The following is a 24,673-nucleotide window of genomic DNA, read 5'->3' as shown; positions in this document are numbered from 1 at the left end:
AATCGTGGCGCTGTTATTTCATAGCTGCACAATTTTGCCAAGCATCTTGACCATCTTTGAGCCTCAACATAAAAGTGGGGAATTACAGTCTTTGCCTCACGGAACTCTGTTGAGGATTCAAAGAGACAGCAAATGTATGGGGTTTTGCTCATAGACATAATTAAGTTCTCAAAATTTAGGAGCTATTAACAACATCAATTATTTAACCATTTGAAATCCTGGATCCTGATTTCTGAGATCTCCAACTGAAGTCAGTCCTTTCCTCAGGAAGCCACCTGTCCATCGCCCTGTCAAGGCCGGGGTATGCCTACAATTGGAGCTGTTTCTTCTTTTCTCTATCCCCTCTGTCTTTGTGCCCAGAGCTGCTCAATCAACCTTTGATGAGTGAAGAAATGAAGGAATGGGGGAAAAACTCAGGCAGGATTTGACTGGGCTTTTCGTGTGAAGGAGCAGGAGGGTTCAGGAAATCATTATTATGGTTTCAAATGCCACTGGCCAGGCGGAGTTTCCCTAAATGAAAAAGTACGTGTGTTTGGTAAGTATCTTAAGCTCACCTACTGTCCGCACTGCTGGGACAATTAGCCAACACCAGGAGCACAAGGGGCTTGGCCCTTCCCCATTTGGCCCAAAATAACCTCCTCCCCCTCTTTGAGCAAATGCTTGGGATACTTTCAACTGGATGATAAAGCCTTTCATCTGCCAATTACTGATAAAGAGAAAATGCAAATATCCAGGGGGAATAACAATGCAGGCTCCAGCCTGAGCCTCAGCCATGCCACACGCAGCTTTGTGATCCTGGTTGAGTGGCTTTGCCTTTCTGAGTCCCTGTTTTCCCTCTGCAAAGTAGGGACTAAGACTATTTCCATAAAGTGTTCTTATAAGAAAAAGAGACGCAAATAAAATGGTTCCCCATGCGCGGTGCCCCAGCCCGGGCCCAGGTTAATAAGATACAGCCCCACCGAGAGGGGTAACAGCTGAAAAGGGTTGTCCCAGAGAGAAGCTGCAGGAGGCACAGCACCCATGCGCAGTCACCAGCGCGCTGGGGGTTGTGGATGGGTAGGGTGGGCGGAGCCCAGTACCGTTTGGGCCCCAGATGAAGGAAGGAAGGCACGGAGACAGGGTGTTGAAGGCTCCACCTAGGCCGATCCACAGTAGAAACGCAATGTGTGAGGACGAGAAAAGCCTGCTCGACCCAGCACCCCGCATTTGCCCGGTACCCATGTCCCAGGGCGTCTGTGTGGCCTGGAGAGGAACTCAACAGACCCAGCCAGGCAGAGATAACTGCTGGCACCTGATTGCTGGTGAGGGCACATGGTACTCGATTGTACATTCTAGGACACCTGGCTTACTGTCACGGGTTCCAGCTCTGGCCAGGAGAACACAAGAGTTTCCTGGAGGGCGTCCTGAACCACCGTCCACAACAAGACCATGGAAGGCCCAGGTGACAGAGGAGACCGTCCTGCAGAGGCCGAGGACAGTGAAGGGAAGAGTGAGAAAAAGCGAATGAGGCAGGGGTAAAGTGACGGACCGGGCAAGGAGGAGCGTGTAAGGCAGGGGCAGAGGACGGAAACAGGCCTGGCGGGAAGGAGCCAGTCAGGAAAGGGCCCAGGACAGTGACAGGCCTGGCCAGGGAGGAGCACGTCAGGCAGGGGTAGAGGAGAGGGGTTGGGAAAGGGAAAGGGTTACAGTTAGAGCACAATTCACAATCACAAAGATGTGGAAGCGACCCGAGTGCCCATCCATCCAGGAGTGCATTAATAACATGTGGCGCGTGGACACCACGGAGTGCTATTCGGCTATGAGGAGCAGCGGTGAGAGGGCGCCTCTCGTGCTCTCCTGGCCAGAGCTGGAAACCATTCCAGTAAGCCAAGTATCCCAAGAATGGACACACGAGCACCACGTGAGCGCGCTCGCAGGGCAAATTGGTAGGAACAGATGGACACCAAAGTGGACAGAGAGGATTCACCTTCATCGGGTGGGTGTCAGGCGGGCGTGGGGATGGGGTGGGCATACACATACATTAGTGAGGGGGTGGGTACGCACCAACTGGGGGATGGGCGCACTTGAAGCTCTGACCTGAGAGGGAAGGCGGGGAAAGAGCATGGCACCTGACCTTAACCTTGGTACCCCCACAATAGGCTGGGAAAAAATGAGAAATAAATGAATAAGAAAACAGGGGGTATGGGGACACGGGCTATATACGTCACTTCAATGATTGGACTCACATAATCTGTTTGAAAGAGAGAGAAAAGAAAATGCAATAATAGAGATAAGAGACACTTTTTAAGAAAATGAATCCGAAAAGAAAAGTAAAAGGAGGCCTGTGGAGCAGGTCTGGGTGTGACTCCGGATCCCCCAACATCTGGTGCCACCACCAAAGATTCCTAGGTGTAGCCCATAGAACCCCGAAAGCAACGGGACGAGTTCTGGTCACATACTCCCTCAAATTACATCCTGGAATGCTTCCAGAACTCCCTCCCCTCTCAGACTCTCAAGGTTTCCTCCAGCGTGTCGGTTCCCACAGACCAGACCTTTGGTCTGAGACCTGACAGTCCAGATGGCACGCATGCTGCCGCGTGGCGGCGGTGCCGCGGCTCGGGACAAGAGGAGGCCCCACGGTGTGGGCTGTGGTGGCAGGCACCCCGGGGGGCGCTGAGGGTGGGGGTGATCCGCGGGACCCGCCGCCGCCACCGCAGTAGCACTCCCAGAAAGGGGACAGAATGAGAGGCAAAAAAAAAAGAAAAGTAAAGAAAAAAAAAAGCCTCCGGCACCCGGTATTCCCAGGCGGTCTCCCATGCAAGTACTAACCAGGACGGAAGCTGCTTAGCTTCGGAGATCAGAAGAGATGGGAAGCGTTCAGGGTGGTGTGGCCTTAGACGGCGGAGGGCGCCCCTGCCCCGCTCAAGAAGCCGAGTCTCACTGCACTTCCCCGCGATAGCTCTGCCCCGCGCCGGGCCGGGCCTGTTGAGTTCGCCGGTCGGACAGGGCCTGTTGAGTTCGCGGGACTGAGGTGAGGGACGGGGCGGGGGGCTGTCTCTCCACACACAGACACACACACACACACACACACGATGTGCCTCCACGGCTGGACCCGCCAAGGTAGGGACCTTCCAGCCCCCCTCCTCTCCTCACCTCGCCTCCTTCACCTACCCGCTCCCCACTCCCAGGGCGCCGGCCGCCGCTGACTGCGCACGCGTGGGGCGCTCGCCCTTTGCCCCCAGCCAGGGGCCGGCCTCGCGCACAACCCCTTTCACCTGCGCCCCCAGCCCTGTGGGTGGGCTGCCGCCTATTCCCCCGGGCCAGGGCTGCGGCACAGCGCATGGGGGAGGCGAGCGAGTGTAGGGGCGTCTCTCGGGATGTGTCCCATGGGTGGGGTGGGGTGGCGTGGCCTGTGGGGCGCTGAAGAAATCAGTCCCCTCCATCTCCTACCTCTGGAAAACCCCCAAGCCCTTGGAGAATGCCGGCACCGCGACCGTGGGGGCCGGGACCCTGCTCTGTGTCCTCCTGTGGCCCAGTCCAAGGGGCCTGGGCCTGGCCGGGGCTGCATTGGACCCCAACCACCCTGGGGTGTGGACTTGCTAAAAGTCGGCGATTAGATATTGGATTCGAGCTTCATTGAGGTCTTTTCACTAATGAATGCACCGAAAAGAGTTTCCTAATCCATCTGTGAGGGTGGCAACTGAAAGAGAATTTTAAAGCTGACAGAATAGGCGAGGAAAGGCATAGGAGATTTCCAAACCCAGTAAGGAAGCCTTTCCCGAAACGGAAGAAAGAAACGAGCAAACAGAAACACCGGTAGCCCGCCCGGATCAGAGTCTGCCCCTGAGAGAAAGTACCCTGACCAGGTTCACCCGTGGGTGGGTGGCGAGCTAGCGGCGTTCAGAAGAGCGAGGCCCGCAGTCTGTGCAGAAGACACCCGCACTCGGGTGTGTGTGGCGGCACAATTCCCAAGCAGCTCCAAATGGTAATCCAAAGAGAAGCCAGGGAGTTCCCAACGCCCCAGGTGTCCTCCGCCCACGACTGGCTGCTGTGGGAATGCGAAGCCCGGCTCCTTGTCTCAGAGCGGGACAACCAGGAGGTGTGATGTCCACTCCGGGGGTTCCCAGGAGGATGAGGCTGAAGCTGGGACTTGGCCTGAAAGTGTCCCCTCGCATGGGCACCCCCTTCCGCTTCCGGCTCCTCTACCCCTGGTGCCCCTCCATCCAGGGGCCAGACCTTAAAAAATCACCCGCAAGAGAATCCTGGTCCCAAAGAAGCCCTCTGGGGGACCCGTGCAGAGAGAGCTTGTGGGCATGGCCCGCTGGGGCTCTGCCCGACCCAGGGCTGGGAGATGCAACCTCCCAGCTCTGGGTCCCTGCAGGAAGTGTTGGCAAGCACTGGGCCAGTCCTCCAAAGGCCCAGGTGCAGGGAGCCCAGGCCAAGCAGCCTGTGCAAGAAGCCACATGCCGTGCCACCCCGGGAACACGACTGCAGGTCACGGCCCCTCCCTCCCCCCACTCCTCTTCCTCCTCCTCCTCCTCCTCCTCCTCCTCCTCCACCTCCTCCTCCCCACCCCCGACATGGCGCAGGGCTCAGAGACACCTCAGACGCTGCTACCAAAGTCCACAGGGCATCGGTTGCTACTCCAAAGCACCCGAGCAGACCGCGTTGTCCAGCCAGCCCCTGGGCCTCCCTGGGGTGCCCACACAAAAGTGCAGACAACCACCGGACTCGCAATGTCAGTTTGAGGATGTTTCTGCCACTCTAAGGACCCGCAGGCCAGCTGGGCCTTCGGGCAGGACAGAGAGCCCCGGAATCCGACGTGGAGAGCTGCGTGTACGTCCCCATCAGGAGGCGGTCCCCACCTCCCCGGCTCTCCCCTTGCGGGGAGCGGCAGCTGCAGGGCCTCAGGGAAGACACCAGGCTGGGCCCCCGCGGCACAGCGGGGCACCTGAGCCAGACTGCTGAGGCCGCCCTGCTGCCGGGTTCCCGGAGGGCTTCCTGGAAGCAGCGTCCACACCAAGCCCTTGGAAGGCCCAGGCGATGGAGGAGCCGGTCAGGCAGGGTCCTAGGAGGGTGACGGGCGGGGAGGAGCGTGTAAGGCAGGGGCAGAGGACGGTGACAGGCCGGGCGGGAAGGAGCCGGTCAGGCAGGGGCCCAGGACGGTGACCGGCCGGGTGGGGAGGAGCGAGTCAGGCAGGGGCCGAGGTGAGGGGCCGGGCGGGGAGGAGGGTGTCAGGCAGGGGCAGAGGACGGTGACAGGCCGGGCGGGAAGGAGCCGGTCAGGCAGGGGCCCAGGACAGTGACGGGCCTGGCCGGGGAGGAGCGCGTCAGGCAGGGGCAGAGGAGACGGGCTGGGTAAGGGTTAGGGTTACAGTTAGGGCACAATTCACAATCGCAAAGATGTGGAAGCGACCCAAGTGCCCATCCATCCAGGAGTGCATTAATAACATGTGGTGCGTGGACACCACGGAGTGCTATTCGGCTGTGAGGAGCAGCGGTGAGAGGGCACCACTCGTGCTCTCCTGGCCAGAGCTGGAACCCGTTCCAGTAAGCCAAGTATCCCAAGAATGGACACACAAGCACCACGTGAGCGCGCTCACCAGCAAATTGGTAGGAACGGATGGACACCTAAGTGGACAGAGGGGAATCACCTTCATCGGGTGGGTGTCGGGCGGGCGTGGGGAGGGGGTGGACATACACATCCATTAGGGAGGGGGTGGGTGCGCTTGGAGCTCTGACCCGAGGGGGGAGGCGGGGAAAGAGCAATGCACCTGACCTTAACCTTGGTACCCTCACAATAGGCTGGGAGAAAATGAGAAATAAATGAATAAGAAAACAGGGGCTGGGGGGCAGGGGCAATACATGTCACCTCAATGCTTGGACTCCCATCATCTGCTTGGAAAGAGAGAGAAAAGAAAATGCAATAATAGAGATAAGAGACACTTTTTAAGAAAATGAATCCGAAAAGAAAAGTAAAAGGAGGCCTGTGGAGCAGGTCTGGGTGTGACTCCGGATCCCCCAACATCTGGTGCCACCACCAAAGATTCCTAGGTGTAGCCCATAGAACCCCGAAAGCAACGGGACGAGTTCTGGTCACATACTCCCTCAAATTACATCCTGGAATGCTTCCGGAACTCCCTCCCCTCTCAGACTCTCAAGGTTTCCTCCAGCGTGTCGGTTCCCACAGACCAGACCTTTGGTCTGAGACCTGACAGTCCAGATGGCACGCATGCTGCCGCGTGGCGGCGGTGCCGCGGCTCGGGACAAGAGGAGGCCCCACGGTGTGGGCTGTGGTGGCAGGCACCCCGGGGGGCGCTGAGGGTGGGGGTGATCCGCGGGACCCGCCGCCGCCACCGCAGTAGCACTCCCAGAAAGGGGACAGAATGAGAGGCAAAAAAAAAAGAAAAGTAAAGAAAAAAAAAAGCCTCCGGCACCCGGTATTCCCAGGCGGTCTCCCATGCAAGTACTAACCAGGACGGAAGCTGCTTAGCTTCGGAGATCAGAAGAGATGGGAAGCGTTCAGGGTGGTGTGGCCTTAGACGGCGGAGGGCGCCCCTGCCCCGCTCAAGAAGCCGAGTCTCACTGCACTTCCCCGCGATAGCTCTGCCCCGCGCCGGGCCGGGCCTGTTGAGTTCGCCGGTCGGACAGGGCCTGTTGAGTTCGCGGGACTGAGGTGAGGGACGGGGCGGGGGGCTGTCTCTCCACACACAGACACACAGACACACAAACACACAGACACACACACACACACACACACAAGATGTGCCTCCACGGCTGGACCCGCCAAGGTGGGGACCTTCCAGCCCCCCTCCTCTCCTCACCTCGCCTCCTTCACCTACCCGCTCCCCACTCCCAGGGCGCCGGCCGCCGCTGACTGCGCACGCGTGGGGCGCTCGCCCTTTGCCCCCAGCCAGGGGCCGGCCTCGCGCACAACCCCTTTCACCTGCGCCCCCAGCCCTGTGGGTGGGCTGCCGCCTATTCCCCCGGGCCAGGGCTGCGGCACAGCGCATGGGGGAGGCGAGCGAGTGTAGGGGCGTCTCTCGGGATGTGTCCCATGGGTGGGGTGGGGTGGCGTGGCCTGTGGGGCGCTGAAGAAACCAGTCCCCTCCATCTCCTACCTCTGGAAAACCCCCAAGCCCTTGGAGAATGCCGGCTCCACGACCGTGGGGGCCGGGACCCTGCTCTGTGTCCTCCTGTGGCCCAGTCCAAGGGGCCTGGGCCTGGCCGGGGCTGCATTGGACCCCAACCACCCTGGGGTGTGGACTTGCTAAAAGTCGGCGATTAGATATTGGATTCGAGCTTCATTGAGGTCTTTTCACTAATGAATGCACCGAAAAGAGTTTCCTAATCCATCTGTGAGGGTGGCAACTGAAAGAGAATTTTAAAGCTGACAGAATAGGCGAGGAAAGGCATAGGAGATTTCCAAACCCAGTAAGGAAGCCTTTCCCGAAACGGAAGAAAGAAACGAGCAAACAGAAACACCGGTAGCCCGCCCGGATCAGAGTCTGCCCCTGAGAGAAAGTACCCTGACCAGGTTCACCCGTGGGTGGGTGGCGAGCTAGCGGCGTTCAGAAGAGCGAGGCCCGCAGTCTGTGCAGAAGACACCTGCACTCGGGTGTGTGTGGCGGCACAATTCCCAAGCAGCTCCAAATGGTAATCCAAAGAGAAGCCAGGGAGTTCCCAACGCCCCAGGTGTCCGCAGCCCACGACTGGCTGCTGTGGGAATGCGAAGCCCGGCTCCTTGTCTCAGAGCGGGACAACCAGGAGGTGTGATGTCCACTCCGGGGGTTCCCAGGAGGATGAGGCTGAAGCTGGGACTTGGCCTGAAAGTGTCCCCTCGCATGGGCACCCCCTTCCGCTTCCGGCTCCTCTACCCCTGGTGCCCCTCCATCCAGGGGCCAGACCTTAAAAAATCACCCGCAAGAGAATCCTGGTCCCAAAGAAGCCCTCTGGGGGACCCGTGCAGAGAGAGCTTGTGGGCATGGCCCGCTGGGGCTCTGCCCGACCCAGGGCTGGGAGATGCAACCTCCCAGCTCTGGGTCCCTGCAGGAAGTGTTGGCAAGCACTGGGCCAGTCCTCCAAAGGCCCAGGTGCAGGGAGCCCAGGCCAAGCAGCCTGTGCAAGAAGCCACATGCCGTGCCACCCCGGGAACACGACTGCAGGTCACGGCCCCTCCCTCCCCCCACTCCTCTTCCTCCTCCTCCTCCTCCTCCTCCTCCTCCTCCTCCACCTCCTCCTCCCCACCCCCGACATGGCGCAGGGCTCAGAGACACCTCAGACGCTGCTACCAAAGTCCACAGGGCATCGGTTGCTACTCCAAAGCACCCGAGCAGACCGCGTTGTCCAGCCAGCCCCTGGGCCTCCCTGGGGTGCCCACACAAAAGTGCAGACAACCACCGGACTCGCAATGTCAGTTTGAGGATGTTTCTGCCACTCTAAGGACCCGCAGGCCAGCTGGGCCTTCGGGCAGGACAGAGAGCCCCGGAATCCGACGTGGAGAGCTGCGTGTACGTCCCCATCAGGAGGCGGTCCCCACCTCCCCGGCTCTCCCCTTGCGGGGAGCGGCAGCTGCAGGGCCTCAGGGAAGACACCAGGCTGGGCCCCCGCGGCACAGCGGGGCACCTGAGCCAGACTGCTGAGGCCGCCCTGCTGCCGGGTTCCCGGAGGGCTTCCTGGAAGCAGCGTCCACACCAAGCCCTTGGAAGGCCCAGGCGATGGAGGAGCCGGTCAGGCAGGGTCCTAGGAGGGTGACGGGCGGGGAGGAACGTGTAAGGCAGGGGCAGAGGACGGTGACAGGCCGGGCGGGAAGGAGCCGGTCAGGCAGGGGCCCAGGACGGTGACCGGCCGGGTGGGGAGGAGCGAGTCAGGCAGGGGCCGAGGTGAGGGGCCGGGCGGGGAGGAGGGTGTCAGGCAGGGGCAGAGGACGGTGACAGGCCGGGCGGGAAGGAGCCGGTCAGGCAGGGGCCCAGGACGGTGACCGGCCGGGTGGGGAGGAGCGAGTCAGGCAGGGGCCCAGGACGGTGACCGGCCGGGTGGGGAGGAGCGCGTCAGGCAGGGGCAGAGGAGACGGGCTGGGTAAGGGTTAGGGTTACAGTTAGGGCACAATTCACAATCGCAAAGATGTGGAAGCGACCCGAGTGCCCATCCATCCAGGAGTGCATTAATAACATGTGGTGCGTGGATACCACGGAGTGCTATTCGGCTGTGAGGAGCAGCGGTGAGAGGGCACCACTCGTGCTCTCCTGGCCAGGGCTGGAACCCGTTCCAGTAAGCCAAGTATCCCAAGAATGGACACACGAGCACCACGTGAGCGCGCTCACCAGCAAATTGGTAGGAACGGATGGACACCTAAGTGGACAGAGGGGAATCACCTTCATCGGGTGGGTGTCGGGCGGGCGTGGGGAGGGGGTGGACATACACATCCATTAGGGAGGGGGTGGGTGCGCACCAACTGGGGGATGGGCGCGCTTGGAGCTCTGACCCGAGGGGGGAGGCGGGGAAAGAGCAATGCACCTGACCTTAACCTTGGTACCCTCACAATAGGCTGGGAGAAAATGAGAAATAAATGAATAAGAAAACAGGGGCTGGGGGGCAGGGGCAATACATGTCACCTCAATGCTTGGACTCCCATCATCTGCTTGGAAAGAGAGAGAAAAGAAAATGCAATAATAGAGATAAGAGACACTTTTTAAGAAAATGAATCCGAAAAGAAAAGTAAAAGGAGGCCTGTGGAGCAGGTCTGGGTGTGACTCCGGATCCCCCAACATCTGGTGCCACCACCAAAGATTCCTAGGTGTAGCCCATAGAACCCCGAAAGCAACGGGACGAGTTCTGGTCACATACTCCCTCAAATTACATCCTGGAATGCTTCCGGAACTCCCTCCCCTCTCAGACTCTCAAGGTTTCCTCCAGCGTGTCGGTTCCCACAGACCAGACCTTTGGTCTGAGACCTGACAGTCCAGATGGCACGCATGCTGCCGCGTGGCGGCGGTGCCGCGGCTCGGGACAAGAGGAGGCCCCACGGTGTGGGCTGTGGTGGCAGGCACCCCGGGGGGCGCTGAGGGTGGGGGTGATCCGCGGGACCCGCCGCCGCCACCGCAGTAGCACTCCCAGAAAGGGGACAGAATGAGAGGCAAAAAAAAAAGAAAAGTAAAGAAAAAAAAAAGCCTCCGGCACCCGGTATTCCCAGGCGGTCTCCCATGCAAGTACTAACCAGGACGGAAGCTGCTTAGCTTCGGAGATCAGAAGAGATGGGAAGCGTTCAGGGTGGTGTGGCCTTAGACGGCGGAGGGCGCCCCTGCCCCGCTCAAGAAGCCGAGTCTCACTGCACTTCCCCGCGATAGCTCTGCCCCGCGCCGGGCCGGGCCTGTTGAGTTCGCCGGTCGGACAGGGCCTGTTGAGTTCGCGGGACTGAGGTGAGGGACGGGGCGGGGGGCTGTCTCTCCACACACAGACACACAGACACACAAACACACAGACACACACACACACACACACACAAGATGTGCCTCCACGGCTGGACCCGCCAAGGTGGGGACCTTCCAGCCCCCCTCCTCTCCTCACCTCGCCTCCTTCACCTACCCGCTCCCCACTCCCAGGGCGCCGGCCGCCGCTGACTGCGCACGCGTGGGGCGCTCGCCCTTTGCCCCCAGCCAGGGGCCGGCCTCGCGCACAACCCCTTTCACCTGCGCCCCCAGCCCTGTGGGTGGGCTGCCGCCTATTCCCCCGGGCCAGGGCTGCGGCACAGCGCATGGGGGAGGCGAGCGAGTGTAGGGGCGTCTCTCGGGATGTGTCCCATGGGTGGGGTGGGGTGGCGTGGCCTGTGGGGCGCTGAAGAAACCAGTCCCCTCCATCTCCTACCTCTGGAAAACCCCCAAGCCCTTGGAGAATGCCGGCACCGCGACCGTGGGGGCCGGGACCCTGCTCTGTGTCCTCCTGTGGCCCAGTCCAAGGGGCCTGGGCCTGGCCGGGGCTGCATTGGACCCCAACCACCCTGGGGTGTGGACTTGCTAAAAGTCGGCGATTAGATATTGGATTCGAGCTTCATTGAGGTCTTTTCACTAATGAATGCACCGAAAAGAGTTTCCTAATCCATCTGTGAGGGTGGCAACTGAAAGAGAATTTTAAAGCTGACAGAATAGGCGAGGAAAGGCATAGGAGATTTCCAAACCCAGTAAGGAAGCCTTTCCCGAAACGGAAGAAAGAAACGAGCAAACAGAAACACCGGTAGCCCGCCCGGATCAGAGTCTGCCCCTGAGAGAAAGTACCCTGACCAGGTTCACCCGTGGGTGGGTGGCGAGCTAGCGGCGTTCAGAAGAGCGAGGCCCGCAGTCTGTGCAGAAGACACCTGCACTCGGGTGTGTGTGGCGGCACAATTCCCAAGCAGCTCCAAATGGTAATCCAAAGAGAAGCCAGGGAGTTCCCAACGCCCCAGGTGTCCGCAGCCCACGACTGGCTGCTGTGGGAATGCGAAGCCCGGCTCCTTGTCTCAGAGCGGGACAACCAGGAGGTGTGATGTCCACTCCGGGGGTTCCCAGGAGGATGAGGCTGAAGCTGGGACTTGGCCTGAAAGTGTCCCCTCGCATGGGCACCCCCTTCCGCTTCCGGCTCCTCTACCCCTGGTGCCCCTCCATCCAGGGGACAGACCTTAAAAAATCACCCGCAAGAGAATCCTGGTCCCAAAGAAGCCCTCTGGGGGACCCGTGCAGAGAGAGCTTGTGGGCATGGCCCGCTGGGGCTCTGCCCGACCCAGGGCTGGGAGATGCAACCTCCCAGCTCTGGGTCCCTGCAGGAAGTGTTGGCAAGCACTGGGCCAGTCCTCCAAAGGCCCAGGTGCAGGGAGCCCAGGCCAAGCAGCCTGTGCAAGAAGCCACATGCCGTGCCACCCCGGGAACACGACTGCAGGTCACGGCCCCTCCCTCCCCCCACTCCTCTTCCTCCTCCTCCTCCTCCTCCTCCTCCTCCTCCACCTCCTCCTCCCCACCCCCGACATGGCGCAGGGCTCAGAGACACCTCAGACGCTGCTACCAAAGTCCACAGGGCATCGGTTGCTACTCCAAAGCACCCGAGCAGACCGCGTTGTCCAGCCAGCCCCTGGGCCTCCCTGGGGTGCCCACACAAAAGTGCAGACAACCACCGGACTCGCAATGTCAGTTTGAGGATGTTTCTGCCACTCTAAGGACCCGCAGGCCAGCTGGGCCTTCGGGCAGGACAGAGAGCCCCGGAATCCGACGTGGAGAGCTGCGTGTACGTCCCCATCAGGAGGCGGTCCCCACCTCCCCGGCTCTCCCCTTGCGGGGAGCGGCAGCTGCAGGGCCTCAGGGAAGACACCAGGCTGGGCCCCCGCGGCACAGCGGGGCACCTGAGCCAGACTGCTGAGGCCGCCCTGCTGCCGGGTTCCCGGAGGGCTTCCTGGAAGCAGCGTCCACACCAAGCCCTTGGAAGGCCCAGGCGATGGAGGAGCCGGTCAGGCAGGGTCCTAGGAGGGTGACGGGCGGGGAGGAGCGTGTCAGGCAGGGGCAGAGGACGGTGACAGGCCGGGCGGGAAGGAGCCGTTCAGGCAGGGGCCCAGGACGGTGACCGGCCGGGTGGGGAGGAGCGAGTCAGGCAGGGGCCGAGGTGAGGGGCCGGGCGGGGAGGAGGGTGTCAGGCAGGGGCAGAGGATGGTGACAGGCCGGGCGGGAAGGAGCCGGTCAGTCAGGGGCCCAGGACAGTGACGGGCCTGGCCGGGGAGGAGCGCGTCAGGCAGGGGCAGAGGAGACGGGCTGGGTAAGGGTTAGTGTTACAGTTAGGGCACAATTCACAATCGCAAAGATGTGGAAGCGACCCGAGTGCCCATCCATCCAGGAGTGCATTAATAACATGTGGTGTGTGGACACCACGGAGTGCTATTCAGCTAGGAGGAGCAGCGGTGAGAGGGCACCTCTCGTTCTCTCCTGGCTGGAGCTGGAACCCGTTCCAGTAAGCCAAGTATTCCAAGAATGGACACACGAGCACCACGTGAGCGCGCTCACCAGCAAATTGGTAGGAACGGATGGACACCTAAGTGGACAGAGGGGAATCACCTTCATCGGGTGGGTTTCGGGCGGGCGGGGGGAGCGGATGGGCATACACCTCCATTAGGTATGGAGTGGGTGTGCACCGACTGTGGGATGGGCGCACTTGAAGCTCTGACCTGAGGCGGGAGGTTGGGAGAGGGCAATGTACCCGACCTTAACATTGGTACCCCCACAATACGCTGGAACGACATCAGAGGTAAATGAATAAGAACACAGAGGGGAGGGGGGCACGGGCAACACATGTCACCTGAATACTTGTACTCCCATCATCTGCTTGAAAAGAGAGAGAAAAGAAAATCAATGATAGAGGTAGAGACACTTTTTAAAAATAATGAATCCGAAGAGAAAAGTAAAAGGAGGCCTGTGGAGCAGGTCTGGGTGTGACTCCGGATCCCCCAACATCAGGTGCCACCACTCTAGAATCCTACGTGTAGCCCATAGAACCCCAAAACCAATGGGACGAGTTCTGGTCACATACTCCCTCAAAATGACCTCCTGGCCTTCTTCTGGAACTCCGTCCCCTCTCAGACTCTCAAGGTTTCCTCCAGCGTGTCGGTTCCCAAAGAGCAGACGCTGTGAGGATCTTCCCGTATCCACACACCCACGGGAGACAGGCAGGCGGGGTCGTGTGTGGAACTGGCTGTGTCCACACACCTATGGGTGATGGTCAGGCAGGGCACAGTGTGGAACTTGCTGTGTCCACACACCCACTGGTGATGGGCAGGAAGGGCGCTGTGTGGACATGGCTGTTTCCACTGATTCACGGCAGACGGGCAGGTAGGGCGCTGTGTGGATCTGGGTGTGTCCACACACCCTCGGGAGACGGGCAGGCAGGGCGCAGTTGGAACTGGCTGTTTCCCCACACCCATGGGATACGGTCAGGCCGGGCGCGGTGTGGATCCGGCTGTGTCCACTAACCCATGAGACGGGCAGGCAGGACTCAGTGTGGATGTTGCTGTGTCCACTCACCCATGGGAGACGGGCAGGCAGAGCTCTGAGTGGAACTGGCTGTGTCCACTCACCCACGGGAGATGGGCAGGCAGGGCGCAGTGTGGATGTGGCTGTATCCACACACCCACGGGAGACGGTCAGGCAGAATGCTGTGTGGATGTGGCTTGTCCACACACCCACGGGAGATGGGCAGTCTGGGCGCCTAGTGGATCGGGCTGAGTCCACACACCCAAGGGAGACGGGCAGGTAGGGCACAGTGTGGATGTGACTGTGTCCACTCACCCCCGGTAGACCGGCAGGCTGGGTGCAGTGTGAAACTGGCTGTCGGCACACACCAAAGGGAGACGGGCAAGCAGGGCGCATTGTGGACCTGGCTGTGTCCACTCACCCATGGGTGACGGGCAGGCAGGGCGCAGTGTGGAACTGGCTGTGTCCACACACTCACGAGAGATGAGCAGGCAGGGCTCAGTGTGGAACTGGCTGTGTCCACACACCCATGAGAGACGGGCAGGCCGTGCGCTGTGCTGATCTGGGTGTGTCCACACACCCTTGGGAGACTGGCAGGCCGTGCGCTGTGTTGATCTGGCTGAGTCCACACACCCACGGGAGACGGGCAGGCAGGACGCTGTGTGTAACTGGCTGTGTCCACACACCCATGGGTGACGGGAAGGCAGGGCACAGTGTGGAACTTGCTGTGTCCACACTCCCACCGGAGACTGACAGGAAGGGCGCTGTGTGGACATGGCTTTTTCCACTGACCCACAGGAGATGGGCAGGCAGGGCGCTCTGTGGACTTGGCTGTGTCCACTCACCCAAAGGAGACAGGCAGGCAGGGTGCTGTGTGGATCTGGGTGTGTCCACACACCAACGGGAGACGGGCAGGCAGGGCGCAGTTGGAACAGGCTGTGTCCACAAACCCTTGGAAAACGGTCAGGCAGGTTGCTGTGTGGATCTGGCTGTGTCCACACACCCAAGGGAGATGGGCAGGCTGGGCGCTGTGTGGAACTGGCTGTGTCCACTCACCCACAGGAGACGGGCAGGCATGGCTCAGTGTGGAACTGGCTGTGTCCACGCACCCATGGGGGTCGGTCTGGCAGGGTGCTGTGTGGATCTGGCCGTGTCCACACACCCACGGGAGACGAGCAGTCAGGGCACAGTGTGGAACTTGCTGTGTCCACATACCCACTGGAGACTGGCAGGAAGGGCGCTTTGTGTACATGGCTGTTTCCACTGACCCACGGGAGACAGGCAGGCAGGGCGCTCTGTGGACGTGGCTGTGTCCACTCTCCCAAAGGAGAGAGGCAGGCAGGGCGCAGTGTGGATGTGCCTGTGTCCACTCACCCACGGGAGACGGGAAGGCAGTGTGCAGTGTGGATCTTGCCGTGTCCACACACCCACGGGAGACGGGCAGGCAGGGCGCAGTGTGGATGTGGCTGTTTCCACTCACCCACGGGAGACGGGAAGGTAGGGCAGAGTGTGGAACTTGCTATGTCCACTCACACATGGGCGACGGGCAGGTAGGGCAAAGTGTGGATCTTGCCGTGTCTACACACCCACCGAGGATGGGCAGGCAGGGCGCAGTGTGGAACTGGCTTTGTCCACTCACCCATGGGTGACGGGCAGACAGGGCGCAGTGTGGATGTGGCTATGTCCACTCACCCACGGGAGACTTGCAGGCAGGGCGCAGTGTGGATCGGGCTGTGTCTACTCACCCATGCCTGACGGGCAGGCAGGGAACAGTGTGGATCTTGCCCTGTCCACACACCCACGGCAGACTTGCAGGCAGGGTGCAGTGTGGATCGGGCTGTGTCCACACACCCATGCGTGACGGGCAGGCAGGGCGCTGTGTGGATGTGGCTGTGTCCACTCACCCATGGGAGACGGGCAGGCAGGGCGCTATGTGGATGTGGCTGTGTCCACTCACCCATGGGAGACGGGCAAGCTGGGTGCCGTGTGGATCTGGCTGTGTCCACTCACCCATGGGTGATGGGCAGGCAGGGCACAGAGTGAACTAGCTGTGTCCACACAAGCACAGGAGACGGACAGGCAGAGCTCTGTGTGGAACTTGCTGTGACCACACACGCACGCGAGACGGGCAGGCAGGGCGCAGTGTGGATCTGGCTGTGTCCACTCACTCACGGGAGACGGGCAGGCTGGGTGCCGTGTGGATCTGGCTGTGTCCACACACCCACAGGAGACGGGCTGGCAGGGCGCAGTGTGCATCTTGCTGTGTCCATACACCCACGGGAGACGGGCAGTCGGGGCGCAGTGTGGATGTGGCTGTATCCACTCACCCATGGGAGACGGGCAGGTAGGGCGCAGTGTGGAACTAGCTGTGTCCACTCAAACATGGGTGATGGGCCGGCAGGGCACAATTTGGAACTGGCTGTGTCCACACACCCACCGGAGAGGGGCAGGCAGGGCTCTGTATAGAAATGGCTATGTCCACATACCCACGGGAGACGGGCAGGCAGGGTGCAGTGTGGATCTGGCTGTGTCCACTCAACCATGGGAGACGGGCAGGCAGGGTGCAGTGTGGATCTGGCTGTGTCCACTCACCCATGGGTGATGGGCAGGCAGGGCGCAGTGTGGAACTGGCTGTGTCCACACACCCATGGGAGACGGGCAGGCCGTGCGCTGTGTTGATCTGGCTGTGTCCACTCACCCACGGGAGACGGGCAGGCTGGGCGCTGAGTTGATCTGGATGTGTCCCCACACCGATTAGAGATGGGCATGAAGGGCGCAGTGTGGAACTGGGTGTGTCCACACACCCACGGGAGTCGGGCAGGCAGGGCGCAGTGTGGATCTGGCTGTGTCCACTCACCCATGGGTGACAGGCAGGCAGGGCGCAGTGTGGAACTGGCTGTGACCACACACCCATGGGAGACGGCAGGCCGTGCGCTGTGTTGATCTGGGTGTGTCCACACACCCATGGGAGACTGGCAGGCCGTGCGTTGTGTTGATCTGGGTGTGTCCACACACCCACGGGAGACGGGCAGGCAGGGCGCAGTGTGGAACTGGCTGTGTCCACTCACCCACGGGAGACGGGCAAGCAGGGCTCTGTGTGGAACTGGCTGTCTACACAGCCCATGGGAGACGGTCAGGCAGGGCGCTGTGTGGAACTTGCTGTGTCCACACACTCACCAGAGACAAGCAGGCAGGGCGCGGTGTGGATCTGGCTGTGTCCACTAACCCACGGGAGATGGGCAGGCAGGGCGCTGTGTGGATCTTGCCGTGTCCACACAGCCACGGGAGATGGGCAGGCAGGGCGCTGTCTGGGTCTGGCTGTGTCCAATTACCCATGGGTGACGGGCAGGCAGGGCGCTGTGTGGATCTGGCTGTGTCCACACACCCACGGGAGACGGGCAGGCAGGGAGCAGTGTGGAACTGGCTGTGTCTACACACCCTCAGGAGACGGGCAGGCACGGCGCTTTGTGGATCTAGATGTTTCCACACAACCATGGGATACGGTCAGGCAGGGTGCTGTGTGGATGTGGCTGTGTCCACACACCCACGGGAGACGGGCAGGCTGGGCGCCGTGTGGATCTGGCTGTGTCCACACACTCCCGGGAGACGGACAGGCAGGGCACATTGTGGATGTGTCTGTGTCCACTCACCCACAAGAGATGGGCAGGAAGGGCGCAGTGTGGAACCGGCTGTGTCCACTCACCCACGGGATACAGGCAGGTAGGGTGCAGTGTGGATCTTGCCGTGTCCTCACACCCACGGGAGATGGGCAGGCAAGGCACAGTGTGGAACTGGCTGTGTCCACTCACCCATGGGTGACGGGCACACAGGGCACAGTGTAGAACTGGCTGTGTCCACTCACCCACGGGAGACGGGAAGGCAGGGCGCAGTGTGGATCTGGCTGTGTCCACTCACCCACGTGAGACTGGCAGGAAGGGTGCTGTGTGGATGTGGCTGTGTCCACTCACCCACACGAGATGGGCAGGCTGGGCACCGTGACAATCTGGCTGTGTCCACTCACCCACGGGAGACGGGCAGGCAGGGTGCAGTGTGGATCTGGCTGTGTCCACTCACCCACGGGAGACGGGCAGACAGGGCGCTGTATCTGGCTGTGTCCACACACCCATGGGAGACGTGCAGGCTGGGCGCCGTGTGGATCTGGTTGTGTCGACACACTCATGAGAGACGGACAGGCAGGGCACTGTGTGGATCTGGCTATGTCCACTAACCCACGGGAGACGGGCAGGCAGGTCGCGGCGCTGTGTGGATCTGGCTGTGTCTACTCACCCACGGGAGACGGGCAGGCAGGGCGCTGTGTGGATCTGCCTGTGTCTACTCAGCCACGGGAGACGGGCAGGCAGGGTGCAGTGTGGAACTGGCTGTGTCCACTCAACCACAGGAGACGGGCAGGTAGGGCACAGTGTGGATCTTGCCGTGTCCACACACTCATGGGAGACGGGCAGGCAGGGCCCAGTGTTGAACTGGCTGGTTCCACTCACCCAGGGGTGTCGGGCAGACAGGGTGCAGTGTGGAACTGGTGTGTCCACACACCCACGGGAAACGGGAGGCAGGGCGCAGTGTTGATGTGGCTGTGTCCACTCACCCACGGGAGATGGGCAGGCAGAGCGCAGTGTGGAACTTGCTGTGTCCACACACCCATGGGAGATGGTCAGGCAAGGTGCTTTGTGGATGTGGCTGTGTCCACTCACCAATGGGAGACGGGCAGGCTGGGCGCCGTGTGTATCTGGCTCTGTCCACTCACCCACTGGAGATGGGCAGGCAGCGCGCAGTGTGGATCCTGCTGTTTCCACTCAACCACGGGAGACGGGCAGGCAGGGCGCAGTGTGGATCTGACTGTGTCCACTCACCCATGGGTGATGGGCAGGCAGAGCTCTGTGTGGATCTGGCTTTGTCCACACACCCAATGGAGACGGGAAGGCAGGGCGCTGTTTGGATCTGGGTGTGTCCACTTACCCATGGGATATGGTCAGGCAGGGCGCTGTGTGGAACTGGCTGTGTCCACTCACCCACAGGAGACAGGGAGGCAGGGCGCAGTGTCGATCTTGCCGTGTCCACACAGCCACGGGAGACGGGGAGGCAGGGCGCAGTGTGGATCTTGCCGTGTCCACACACCCACGGGAGACGGGATGGCAGGTTGCAGTGTGGATGTGGCTGTGTCCACTCACCCACGGGAGATGGGTAGGCAGGGCGCAGTGTAGATCTGGCTGTTTCCACTGACTCACGGTAGACGAGCAGGCAGGGCGCTGTGTGGATGTGGCTGTGTCCACTCACGCACGGGAGACGGGCAGGCTGGGCGCCGTGTGGATGTTGCCGTGAACACACACTCACGGGAGACGGGCAGGGAGGGCGCTATGTGGATCTGGCTCTGTCCACTCACCCACGGCAGATGGGCAGGCAGGGCGCTGTGTGGAACATGCTGTGTCCACACATCCATGGGAGATGGTCAGAAAGGGTGCTGTGTGGATGTGGCTGTGTCCACTCACCCACCGGAGACGGGCAGGCAGGGCGCGGTGTGGATCTGGCTGTGTCCACACACCCACCGGAGACGGGCAGGCAGGGCGCGGTGTGGATCTGGCTGTGTCCACTCACCCATGGGAGACGGGCGGAAGGGTGCTGTGTGGATGTGGCTGTGTCAACACACCCACGGGAGATGGGCAGAGAGTGTGCTGTTTGGATCTGGCCAGAAAGGGTGCTGTGTGGATGTGGCTGTGTCCACTCACCCACCGGAGACGGGCAGGCAGGGCGCTGTGTAGATCTGGCTGTGTCCACACACCCACCGGAGACGGGCAGGCAGGGCGCGGTGTGGATCTGGCTGTGTCCACACACCCATGGGGGACGGTCAGACAGGGTGCCAGACTTTTGGTCTGAGACCTGAGAGTCCAGATGCCACGCGTGCTGCCGCGTGGCAGCGGTGTCGCGGCTTGGGACAAGAGGAGGCCCCACGGTGAGGGCTGGCGCGCCAGGCACCATGGCGGGCGCCGAGGGTGGGGGTCACCCCCACCCCGGCCGCTGCCGCCCTCCCAGAAAGGGGACAGAACAAGAGGCAAAAAAAAGAAGAAGAAGAAGAAGAAGCCTGTGGCACCCGGTATGCCCAGGCGGTCTCCCATCCAGGTACTAACGATGGCCCGACCCTGCTTAGCTTCCAAGACCAGACGAGATAAGGGGCATTCAGGGTGGTGTGGCCACCCTCTGTGCTTCCCCGCCGCCTCCTCCAGCCCCAGGCCCCGTGGGCTCCCAGGGAAGGAAGGGGGTGATGGGCGGGGCGGGGCAGGGTGGGGGGCTGTCTCTCTATACACACACACACACTCACACTAACACAAGATGCGCCTCCATGGCTGAACTCGCCAAGGTGGAGCCCTTCCAGCCCCCCTCGTCTCCTCCCCCGGCCTCCATCACCTACCCGCTGCCCACCCCCAGCCCGTCGCCACCGCTGACTGCCCACAGCGCGCCGCGCCAGATGCTCGCCCTTTGACCCCAGCCAGGGGCCGCCCTCCCCCACAACCCCTTTCAGCTGCGCCCCCCCCTCGCCCTGTGGGTGGGCTGCCACCTATTCCCCCGGGCCAGGGCTGGGGCACAGCGCAAGGGGGAGGGGAGCCAGTGTATGGGGACTCTCTCTGGGGATGTGTCCCATGGGTGGGGTGGGGTGGCGTGGTTTGTGGGGCGCTGAAGAAATCAGTCCCCTCCATCTCCTACCTCTGGAAAATGCCCAAGCCCGTGGAGAACTGCCGGCACCGCTTCCTGGGGGCTGGGACCCTCCTCTGTGTCCTCCTGTGGCCCGGTCCAAGGGGCCTGGGCCTGGCCGGGGCTGCATTGGACCCCGACCACCCTGGCGTGTGGACTCGCTAAAAATCGGCGATTAGATATTGGATTCCAGCTTCATTGAGGTCATTTCACTAATGAGTGCACCGGAAAGAGTTTCCTAATCCATCTCTGAGGGTGGCAACTGAAAGAGAATTTGAAAGCTGACAGAATAGGCGAGGGAAGGCATAGGAGATTTCCACACCCAAAAAGGAAGACTTTCCCGAAATGGAAGAAAGAAACGAGCAAACAGAGACACAGTTAGCCCCCCGGATCAGAGTCTGCCCCTGAGAGAAAGTACCCTGACCAGGTTCACCTGTGGGTGGGTCGCGAGCTGGCGGCATTCAGAAGAGCGAGGCCCGCAGTCTGTGCGGAAGACACCGGCACTCGGGTGTGTGTGGCGGCACAATTCACAAGCAGCTCCAGATGTTAAGCCAAGGAGAAGCCAGGGAGTTCCCAACCCCCCAGGTGTCCTCAGCCCACGACTGGCTGCTGTGGGAATGCGAAGCCCGGCTCCTTGTCTCAGAGAGGGGTTCCCAGGAGGATCAGGCTGAAGCTGGGACTTGGCCTCAAAGTGTCCCCTCGCATGGCCACCCCCTTCCCCTGCCTGCTCCTCTACTCCTGGTGCCCCTCCATCCAGGGGCCAGACCTTAAAGAGTCACCCGCAAGAGAATCCTGGTCCCAAAAGAGCCTTCTGGGGGACCCGTGCTGAGAGAGGTTGTGGGCATGGCCCGCTGGGGCTCTGCCTGACCCAGGGCTGAGAGATGCAACCTCCCAGCTCTGGGTCCCTGCAGGGGAAGCGTTGGCAAGCACAGGGCCAGTACTCCAAAGGCCCAGGTGCAGGGAGCCCAGGACAAGCAGCCATATCCACCGGACCCTCAATCTCAGTTTTCGGATGTTTTTGCCACTCTAAGGACCCGCAGGCCAGCTGGGCCTTCTGGCAGGACAGAGAGCCCCGGAATCCGATGTGGAGAGCTGGGTGTACGTCCCCACGAGGAGGCGGTCCCCACCTCCGCGGCTCTCCCCTTGCGGGGGGAAAAGCAGCCGCGGGGCCTCAGAGAAGACACCAGGCTGGGCGCCCACGGCACAGCGGGGGCACGTCCCCCGCAGGCCACTTAGCGATGGCCGCCACCAAAGATTCTTACGTGTAGCCCATAGAACCCCAAAAGCAACGGGACGAGTTCTGGTCACATACTCCCTCAAAATGACATCCTGGCCTTCTTCTGGAACTCCCTCCCCTCTCAGACTCTCAAGGTTTCCTCCAGCATGTCGGTTCCCACAGAGCAGACCTTTGGTCTGAGACCTGACAGTCCAGAAGCCACGCGTGCTGCCGCGTGACGGCGGTGTGCGGCTTGGGACAAGAGGAGGCCCCACGGTGCGGGCTGGGGCGCCAGGCACCGCGGCGGGCGCTCAGGGTGGGGGTGACCCCCGCCCCGGGTCGCCGCCTCGCTCCCAGAAAGGGGACAGAACAAGAGGCAAAACAACAACAACAAAAAAGAAGCAGCCTACGGCACCCGGTATTCCCAGGCGGTCTCCCATCCAAGTAATAACCAGGCCAGACCCTGCTTAGCTCCCGAGATCAGACAAGGTCGGGCGCGTTCAGGGTGGTGTGGCCCTAGACGGCGGAGGGCGCCCCTGCCCCGCTCAAGAAGCCGAGCCTCTCTGCGCTTCCCCGCCGCCTCCTCCCGCCCCAGGCCCCGCGCCGGGCTGGTCTGTTGAGTTCACAGGCCAGGTCCGGCGGGCTCTGAGGGACGAGGGTGACAGGCGGGGAGGGGCGGGGCAGGCAGGGAGCAGCGGACCGGGGTGGGGGGCTGTCTCTCTCTATACACACACACACACACACACTCACACTCACTCACTCACACTCACATAAGATGCGCCTCCACGGCTGGACTCGCCAAGGTGGAGACCTTCCAGCCCCCTTCCTCTCCTCGCCTGGCCACCTCCACCTACCCGCCCCCCACCCCCAGCTCCTGGCCGCGGCCACCGCCAATTGCGCACGCGCGGGTCGCCCGCCCTTTGACCCCAGGCAGGGGCCGCCATCCCCAACAACCCCTTTCAGCTGCGCCCCCAACCCTGTGGGTGGGCTGCCGCCTATTCTCCACGGCCAGGGCTGGGGCACAGCACATAGGGGAGGGGAGCGAGTGTATGGGACGTCTCTCTCTCTCTCTAGGGATGTGTCCCATGGGTGGGGTGGCGTGGTTTGTGGGGCGTGGTTTGTGGGGCTGCATTGGAACCCTCAGCTTCGTTGAGGTCATTTCACTAATGAGTGCACCGGAAAGAGTTTCCTAATCCATCTGTGAGGGTGGCAACTGAAAGAGAATTTTAAAGCTGACAGAATAGGCGAAGAAAGGCATAGGAGATTTCCACACCCAGTAAGGAAGCCTTTCCCGAAATGGAAGAAAGAAACGAGCAAACAGAAACACCGGTAGCCCGCCAGGATCAGAGTCTGCCCCCGAGAGAAAGTACCCTGACCAGGTTCACCCGTGGGTGGGTGGCGAGCTAGCGGCATTCAGAAGAGCGAGGCCCGCAGCCTGTGCAGAAGACACCTGCACTCAGGTGTGTGTGGCGGCACGATTCACAAGCAGCTCCAGATGTTAAGCCAAGGAGAAGCCAGGGAGTTCCCAACGCCCCAGGTGTCCTCAGCCCACGACTGGCTGCTGGGGGAATGCGAAGCCCGGCTCCTTGTCTCAGAGCGGGACAACCAGGAGATGTGACGTACACCCCGGGGTTCCCAGGAGGATCAGGCTGAAGCTGGGACTTGGCCTGAAAGTGTCCCCTCGCATGGCCACCCCCTTCCCCTTCCTGCTCCTCTACTCCTGGTGCCCCTCCATCCAGGGGCCAGACCTTAAAGAGTCACCCGCAAGAGAATCCTGGTCCCAAAGGAGCCTTCTGGGGGACCCGTGCTGAGAGAGGTTGTGGGCATGGCCCGCTGGGGCTCTGCCCGACCCAGGGCTGAGAGATGCAACCTCCCAGCTCTGGGTCCCTGCAGGGGAAGCGTTGGCAAGCACAGGGCCAGTCCTCCAAAGGCCCAGGTGCAGGGAGCCCAGGCCAAGCAGCCTGTGGAAGAAGCCACCCCGGGAACACGACTGCAGGCCACGGCCCTTCCCACCTCCTCCTCCTCCTCCTCCACCCGCCCGACCTCCCACCCCCCCCCGACATGGCGCAGGGCTCAGAGACACCTCAGACACTTGCTACCCAAAGTGCAAAGGGCATCAGTTGCTCCTCCAAACCCCCCCCCTGCCCAGCAGACCGCGTTGTCCAGCCAGCCCCCGGGCCTCCCTGGGGTGCCCAGCACAGAAGTGCAGACAACCACCGGACCCACAATCTCAGTTTTTGGATGTTTTTGCCACTCTAAGGACCCGCAGGCCAGCTGGGCCTTCTGGCAGGACAGAGAGCCCCGGAATCCGACATGGAGAGCTGGGTGTACGTCCCCACGAGGAGGCGGTCCCCACCTCCGCGGCGCTGCCCTTGCGGGGGGGAAAAGCAGCCACGGGGCCTCATAGAAGACACCAGGCTGGGCGCCCGCCCCAAAGTGGGGCCACGTCCCCCGCAGGCCACTTAGCGACGGCCGCCGACCGGCGGACGGTTGGGTGGCGCGAGACGCTGCGGCCGCCCTGCTACCGGGTTCCTGGGAGGGCGTCCTGGAACCAGCGTCCACACCAAGCCCTTGGAAGGCCCAGGCGATGGAGGAGCCCCGTCAGGCAGGGGCCGAGGACGGTGACGGCCCGGGCGGGGAGGAGCGTGTCAGGCAGGGGCAGAGGACGGTGACAGGAGACAGCCGGGCGGGAAGGAGTCAGTCAGGCAGGGGCCGAGGAGGAGACGGGCTGGGTAAGGGTTAGGGTTAGACTCAGGGCACAAGTCACAATCGCAAAGACCTGGAAGCGACCCGAGTG

The 24,673-nt window shown here is 61.7% G+C and overlaps 2 pseudogenes; both read right to left on the bottom strand.

Moving 5' to 3' along the window:
* Window positions 1-20,049: 20,049 nt before the first annotated feature.
* On the bottom strand, window positions 20,050-20,169 carry LOC142870671 (uncharacterized; annotated as a pseudogene).
* Window positions 20,170-22,279: 2,110 nt separating this feature from the next.
* On the bottom strand, window positions 22,280-22,398 carry LOC142870667 (uncharacterized; annotated as a pseudogene).
* Between the last annotated feature and the right edge of the window lie 2,275 nt (window positions 22,399-24,673).

Source organism: Microcebus murinus, chromosome 4 (assembly GCF_040939455.1).
Source record: "Microcebus murinus isolate Inina chromosome 4, M.murinus_Inina_mat1.0, whole genome shotgun sequence".
Classification (NCBI taxonomy): Eukaryota; Metazoa; Chordata; class Mammalia; order Primates; family Cheirogaleidae; genus Microcebus; species Microcebus murinus.
This window is presented reverse-complemented; position numbering and strand designations above follow the sequence as displayed.